The 7785-nt window shown below is 47.8% G+C and overlaps 1 protein-coding gene across 8 annotated transcripts in view; it reads left to right on the forward strand.

The window, feature by feature from the left end:
• Positions 1–425: 425 nt before the first annotated feature.
• LOC147022815 (uncharacterized) overlaps positions 426–7785 on the forward strand; it is a 49330-nt gene continuing 41970 nt past the window's right edge. For 2 of the 8 annotated variants that reach the window (XM_085887681.1, XM_085887678.1), the window contains exons 1-2: positions 697–893; positions 2899–2991. The gene's annotated coding sequence lies outside the window, so the exon portion shown is untranslated. Of the gene's footprint in view, positions 644–690; positions 894–2898; positions 2992–7785 lie in introns of those variants that run through there. The other 6 variants (XM_085887677.1, XM_085887683.1, XM_085887679.1 and 3 more) reach the window with 5 other exon arrangements.

The raw sequence follows: 7785 nt of genomic DNA on the forward strand, positions 1-7785 counted from the left end.
TGAGTGTCTATTTCCAATATATCGTCTAATCGCTTATCAACACTGGCAGTTTGATTATAATTAACCTCTTCTGTCCCCTCGTCATCCACTTTCTGTCACGTCTTGTTTGTGTTGTCTCCCAGCGCATTAATTTTTGATTTAGGAGTTGAGGTGTATTTTCGCTTAATAATAGCTCAACTGGTGTTATCACGTTATATAATTTTATCCCTTTATTAATAAACTTTCAATCGCTGATTTAAACTATGAACTTCCCTTTATCGAAATGCGTCTCGAAACATTATTCTTTGAATGTACATCCAAAACAAGAGACGCAACGATATATATATATATATATATATATATATATATATATATATATATATATATATATATATATATATATATATATATATATATATATCAACATTAATGTAATTAAAAAATTTTTTTTTTATTCTCTTGAGCATTCAAATGGCGCGATGTGTGTTCGTCTTCTCGTTGCAATTGAATTTCTGTGTTTCGCTATTTTTTTTTAATTCCTTTTCCTCACTTTTTGTTCCTCCGTGGAAGTGGCTCCACCTTCCTGTGGAGAACACAATCCGCGAGAAACGCTGTGCCCCGATTTGTCCTGACAGGATTGACGCGCTCGAGCGTTTTGTCCACGGTGAGGAGATCTTACGATTCTTCCCTCTCATCGTGTGTCGCCGACGGGCAACGAAAGCTCATTTTCACCGTTTTGAAAAATCCATTTCGTTTTTTCCTACTTTTAAAATCCGTTTCGTTTTTTTTTTTTCTCCTGCTTTTAAAATCCGTCGTCCATTTTGGAATCGCTTTGCGCTTGTGACCCGTGTATGAGCTGCGACACTGAAATGTTTTCTCGTTTTAACGGATTTGACGGGAATTAAATCGGCCAGGTAGGAACGTTAAGCAGGCTATCTTGTTCGCTCGCGTTCGTCGAGTCTAGTCCCGTTGGTACCTTCAGAAAAGGGTATTATTTAAGCCGACACCATGGTGGGCCCGTGTTGGATAGCTCGTTTTAAAGTACGTTGTCCTTTTTGGTCTTGTTTGCGATCGATACCCAATCCAAATGCAGTTGGACTTCAACCACAAAAGAAAGATAACTTTCTGGCGAAGTGGTGGTGGTCGTATGGCAGCTTAGCTGCCGGGGTAGCTATCATTTCTTGAAGCGCCACTGTGTCGCTGATGCAGTGTCCCCCTTACCAGTACACTGGTACTCATTTCACCGACCTCGGAAGGATGACAGGCTGAGTCAACCTCCTGGTGTATTAATTCAGCGGCCGAGGAGGCTTGAACTCAGGACCCTCGGATCCTTGGCTGCCACTCTAACCACTCTCTCTCTCTCTCTATCGAGTGCAACCTATGGCTGCTGGTTGCATCATTGGTTGGGACGCGGCTGTGCCGCTGATGCAGTGTCCCCCTTACCAGTGCACTGGTACTCATTTCACCGACCTCGGAAGGATGACAGGCTGAGTCAACCTCCTGGTGTATTAATTCAAGCGGCCAACGGGGCTTGAACTCAGGACCTTTTGGATCCCAAGCCGCCACCCTAACCACTGAGGCAACAGCAGGCTACTCTGACAAAATGTCTGCACGGAGCTCTCTCTGCATCTGAGGTAGTGTGTGAACACCGTATGGGAATCCAGTGAGGCCTCATCTAGAATGTTGCAGTTATGTACAGTTCTGGTCACCACATCCGACGAAGGTCCTCGCTGCCGTGGAGAGCGTTCAGCATGAAGTGAGCCTGGTGTTGGCTCAATGGTAAGGGTGGTGGCTTGGGATCCTAGAGTCTTGAGTTCAAGCCCCGTCGGCCGCTGAATTAATACACCAGGGGGTTGACTCAACCTGTCATCCTTCTGAGGTCGGCGAAATGAGTACGAGTTCCAGTGTGTGTACTGGTAGAAGGGCACTGCATCAGCGACACAGTCACGCTTCAAGAAATGATAGCTACCTCGGCAGCTAAGCTGCCATACGACCACACACACACACAGCATGAAGTGACAACATTGGTTCTTGGGCTTGGAGCCAGGGCTTTATTCATTAAACTGTTACGTTTTGTCGGATAGGGGCGACAACCTAGTTAGATAAGGCCCTAACCATTGGTTGTGTTCGTGTAGATCCTAAGAACCTTCTGAACGTGTGATAAATGTGTGTGATTGGGTTATGTTGTTTTTCATGTGCCACCCCCCCACGGGGATGCGCTTCCTCGTCTAATGTAAACTACATGGGCTAAGATGTCTTTTGCACCACCTCCCCATCCCCTTGTCGAATTTGGTTGTGGCTGGGTAAAAAAAATAGCCGCTGGGGGGGGAGGGGGGTTGATGCAACCCCTCCCCCCATATTTTGTATCGGTTCCCCTCTATCGCTGCAAAGGGGAGGAGATGAGCAGGTTGTAAGAGGGTGCATCCCGTTCTGAAATGAGACCCAACGCTGCTAGAAGACCCAACTCGACCCTGAGGTTGTGTTTTTTTTTTTTTGTTTTTTTTTCTGGCCTTCCACTTCTTTGCTGGCACATCTTTGCACTCCCATTGCTCCTGCAGCACTTGGACTGCTCCACGTGCTCTTCCGTCTGTGTCCTGTTCTGTGGCTCTGGTCCGTTCCACTGGCTCCATGCTCGAGTCCTGTCACAGCCTTAGTTTAATCTCTTGCTAAATTCTCCCTCTGTCTGTTTTTTTGTTGTTGTGCATGTGGGCATTTAGCAAGGGTAGTTTTATTGTCTAGTTTTTGTCTTTGTTTCGGATTTGATTAAACATTGTCTTGTGTTAAAAACAAATGATGACGAGCCCGTGTTTCTCATGATCCCGTAATTTTCCTGTGCCAACGTTGTGGTTAATTTGGGATCCCTGAAGGATGAACGTTTAAGTAATTCTGATTAGTAACTGGTGTGATGCTTGTCATCAGTTCATGAAGGAGGGTGATAGTTCTCCGGCGTCGTTGGCCACCGCTTCAATTGTTTCTGCTTCCATTGTTGATGTCCGAGCAACAATAAGAAAGGTAAATACAACGTCATCTGATATAGATGTTTGAGGTGATGAAGGGTATCACAAAACAAATGCAATTTAGAGTTTTTTTTTTTTCCGTTTAATGGAGGTGCTGACAGGTTGGCCTAGAGGTACACACACTCGCCTCAAAGCTGTCTTGCCTGGGTTTGAATCCCGAGCCAGCTCTAAACTATCATCCTGGTGTTTCACAGGCAAGGCGATTACACAATGTATGTCGTCCCTCGTATGGTCGTTAAAGGGGTTTCCCATTTGCCAGCATTCGTTGGTGGACGTTATTGTTTCAAAGATCCCGTGATGTTCTTCTCTTAAGAGAAGCTGAGCTATTGCCGGCACCATGACCAAATTCGAAGTTCCTGCCCTAATCAGCAGAGGGCATTGCATCAGTGGCATGACCAAAGCCAATTATGCTACCCCGCAGCCGTGTGCTGCAGACAAACGAAGTCTTCGAGGAGTCAACAAAGGAAGTCAACACAGTCCTCAAGTGAAGAGACTTATGACTGTAATACGGTGGGGGTCTTTCACTTAGAAATTACTTGATTCACGGAATGGTCTCCCTGGAAAGGTGGTGGCATCAGAAACGGTACATAAGTTTAAACTGCAATTTGATGGGTACCGAGAAGCATTGGAGATAGAGGAGTTAGAGTTGGGGTACAGGAATATTGGCAGGACTGGCAGGTAGTTTTGGTATGGATTGGTAATGGGAAAATGTGGATTGATTGCGATGCCTACGGGAGGGTCTCGTTAAAAAAGTGCATGCACTGTTCTTGTTTGTCTCTCCAAAGTGCGCCTGCATCTCCACCTCTCCACCTCTCCAAAAAAAAAAAAACCACTCTGGTAATGTCCTTCTGCCGACCATGCCCACACCTGCTCCACTGTCTTCCCACTCTTCCTCTTCTCTCCTACTCTCACCCCCCCCAAGTGAAATTAAGTAGATAAACTAACTGATTAAATTCATGTGGCATCGATAGAGTGCAGACTTGATGGGCGAAATGGTCTCCTGTGCTCAAGTTCCTTGTATTTCTTTGAGAGTGCCATCCTTCAAATCAGGCAGTAAGACCTGCCGTTCCATCTACATTTACACATTTACATTCAGCAATGTCTTTTGAAAAGTGTACACTACTGTGTGCTGTTGCTTTTGTCAAGTTTCCTGCTGGAATTGATCAGCTTCACCTACAAACTGGTGGGAAGTGCTGAGTTGGGAATCCGGCATAATCATGATAGGCTCAACTGTCCTTTGCCTGGATGCTAATTCGCATATATATACAGTGGGGAGAACAAGTATTTGATACACTGCCGATTTTGCAGGTTTTCCCACTAACAAAGCACGTAGAGGTCTGTAATTTGTATCACAGGTACACTTCAACTGTGAAAGACGGAATCTAAAACATAAATCCTGAAAATGACATTGCATGATTTTAAAAAATAATTAATTTGCATTTTATTGCATGAAATAAGTATTTGATACATCAGAAAAACAGAACTTAATATTTGGTACAGAAACCTTTGTTTGCAATTACAGAGATCAGAAGTTTCCTGTAGTTCTTAACCAGGTTTGCACAGACTGCAGCAGGGATTTTGGCCCACTCCTCCATACAGATCTTATCCAGATCCTTCAGGTTTCGGGGCTGTTGCTGGGCAACACAGACTTTCAGCTCCCTCCAAAGATTTTCTATTGGGTTCAGGTCTGGTGACTGGCTTGGCCACTCCAGGACCTTGAGATGCTTCTTACGGAGCCACTCCTTAGTTGCCCTGGCTGTGTGTTTCAGGTCGTTGTCATGCTGGAAGACCCAGCCACGCCCCATCTTCAATGCTCTTGTTGAGGGAAGGAGGTTGTTGTCCAAGATCTCACGATACATGGCCCCATCCATCCTCCCCTCAATACGGTGCAGTCGTCCTGTCCCCTTTGCAGAAAAGCATCCCCAAAGAATGATGTTTCCACCTCCATGCTTCACGGTTGGGATGGTGTTCTTGGGGTTGTACTCATCCTTCTTCTTCCTCCAAACACGGCGAGTGGAGTTTAAACCAAAAAGCTCTATTTTGGTCTCATCAGACCACATGACCTTCTCCCATTCCTCCTCTGGATCATCCAGATGGTCATTGGCAAACTTCAGACAGGCCTGGACATGCGCTGGCTTGAGGATAGGGACCTTGCGTGCACTGCAGGATTTTAATCCATGACGGCATAGTGTGTTACTTATGGTTTTCTTTGATACTGTGGTCCCAGCTCTCTTCAGGTGGAGGGCGGAGGAGCTCCTTGTGAGCCAACGGCCATCCATATCTAGTGCCCAACTGTGTCTGCGGACGTCCTCCTGCAGTTGGGTCACTTCTTATTAGGAGGTTGGTGGCAGGATTTGCACTCCGGCCACCGAAAAAACCCTTCATTCCGCAAAACGCAAAAACGCAAAAAAATCTGAAAACCCACTCCGTGGGAGTACCTCCTGTGCAGCTTCCCTTCGCAGGGCAGCTCACCGGATGACGGGATTGGGGCAAAGCCTTCGGGACCCCCAATCTTTGATAGGAGGGAAACCACGGGGTAACATCCCTGGGTCAGATTGCGGGAGAGTGTGTCGGAGTGGTGCTGAGGTGTCGTCCACCAGACGGCGGTCTCCTTGGGTTAACCTGAGGCGGTCCCTTCGGGTGGGTGCCTGGAATGTCCTATCCCTAAGAGAGGATGATCACCTGTCTCTGTTATCATCTGAGCTCAAGCGTTTGGACATCGGGATTGCAGCTCTCTCTGAGGTTCGGAGACCGGATTGCGGCGAGATAATGGTGGGTGGTTACACCTACTATTGGTCTGGTCGCTCTGATGGTTACCATACCCAAGGAGTTGCTGTAGCTGTGTCCAATAAGCTGACCCCAATGATAATTGAGGTATCACCGGTCAACGAGCGTATTATGAGATTAAGGATTCGTCACTCCTTAGGTGTCATTTCCCTGGTCTCTGTTTATGCTCCGACTGAGGCGAGTGATCTCACCGTGAAGGATGCATTCTACGCCACACTCGAGTCTGTGGTTGATCAGTGCCCCAGACGAGATACACTTCTAGTCTTGGGGGATTTCAATGCATCGACTGGAACTGAAAGGGACGGTTATGAGGTGTGTGTTGGTCCCCATGGGTCAGGAACTATGAACCAGAATAGCACTAAGTTCCTTGACTTTGCAAGAAGTCATGGACTTAGGGTGGCTGGTTCATGGTTTCAGCGCCCACAAGCTCATCGCTGGACTTGGTATTCCAACGCTGGCGGTGTGGCAAAGGAGATTGACCATGTCCTCATTGACGGTCGTTGGAGGATGATCCAGAACTGCAGGGTCTACCGGAGTGCTCAATTCCTCAATACTGACCACAGGCTTGTTGTAGCAACTCTAAAGCTGCACTTTAAATCCTGGAGAATGGTACCATCCCAGCTGAGACTGGATGTTGCCAAGCTCAGGGATGAGAGAGTAGCTGAGGAGTTTGCGAACAGGCTGAGTGGACACTTGGGGGGTCTGGGTGCTTTGGGGGGTCCTGAAGAGTTGTGGAGCGCCTTCAAGACCACCGTCCTTGATGTTGCCGGTGGATGCCTTGGAGCTCACCGCAGGGCAAAGAAGAATTTTGTCTCTCAAGGGACACTGGATACCATTGACCAGAGTCGCAGGGCCAGGCTGAATGGCAGAGCTGAGCTGTTTGGGGAGCTGAGGCGTAAAACTGTACGTGCACTGAGGGTGGACAAGGAGGTCTATGTGCGAGGAATCTGTGAGGGGGTAGAGCATCACCTGTGGACAGGTGATTCTCGTCCCGCTTACAGGGGAATTCGCGCATTACGTTCATCCAAGCCCATCCCTCGGAGCACTACATATCGGAGCACTACAGTTCGAGCAGAGAGTGGTAGGCTCTTGACAGAGGAGTCTGAAGTGAAGGCCCGCTGGGCCGGTTACTTTGAGCGGTTGTACCAGGCTGATCCCCCAACTGTCGAGTTGGACGTCAAGGGTATTACAATCCCTGTTGCTGACCCTCGAATCAACTGTGGTCCACCTACGCTTGTGGAAACACGGGCTGCGGTGAACCAGTTGAAACGGGGCAAAGCTCCAGGGATCTGTGGCATCCATGCCGAACTTCTCAAGGCTGGTGGAAATGCTGCACTCGTGTCGTTGCATGCAGTTTTGTGCTCTGCCTGGAACACAGGCATCATCCCAACTGACTGGAAGAGGGGCCTTGTTGTCCCTCTCTGGAAAGGGAAGGGTGATCGCCAAGACTGCAACAACTACCGAGGGGTGACGCTGCTCTCAGTGCCGGGCAAGGTCTTTGCTCGGATAATTCTCGATAGGGTTCGCCACCATCTGCTTGAGCACCAGCATCCAGAGCAGTCAGGCTTTACACCAAAGAGGTCAACGATTGACCGTATCCTTGCACTTAGTGTCCTCACCGAACGCAGACGAGAGTTTCGGCAAGGGCTGCTTGCAGCCTATGTTTATCTCTGTAAAGCGTTCGATTCAGTGAATCGGGATGTCCTCTGGAGGATTCTTGGTCTTCGTGGGGTGCCACCAAAACTGATCGATCTGATGTCTGAACTCTACTCTGGTACTGAGAGTGCTGTGAAGTGTGGTGGTACCATCTCTGACTTATTTCCAGTTGTTACTGGAGTTCGTCAGGGATGTGTACTTGCCCCCACACTTTTCAGCACTTGTATGGACTGGATTCTAGGGAGGATGTCGGAAAGATCAAGTTGCGGTGCGTCATTTGGGAATGTCAAGATCTCGGACCTTGACTTTGCAGATGATGCAGTCATCTTTGCGGAGACTTTAGACA

Source organism: Eptatretus burgeri, chromosome 7 (assembly GCF_056783735.1).
Source record: "Eptatretus burgeri isolate ZD-2024b chromosome 7, Ebu_testis_v1, whole genome shotgun sequence".
Taxonomy (NCBI): Eukaryota; Metazoa; Chordata; class Myxini; order Myxiniformes; family Myxinidae; genus Eptatretus; species Eptatretus burgeri.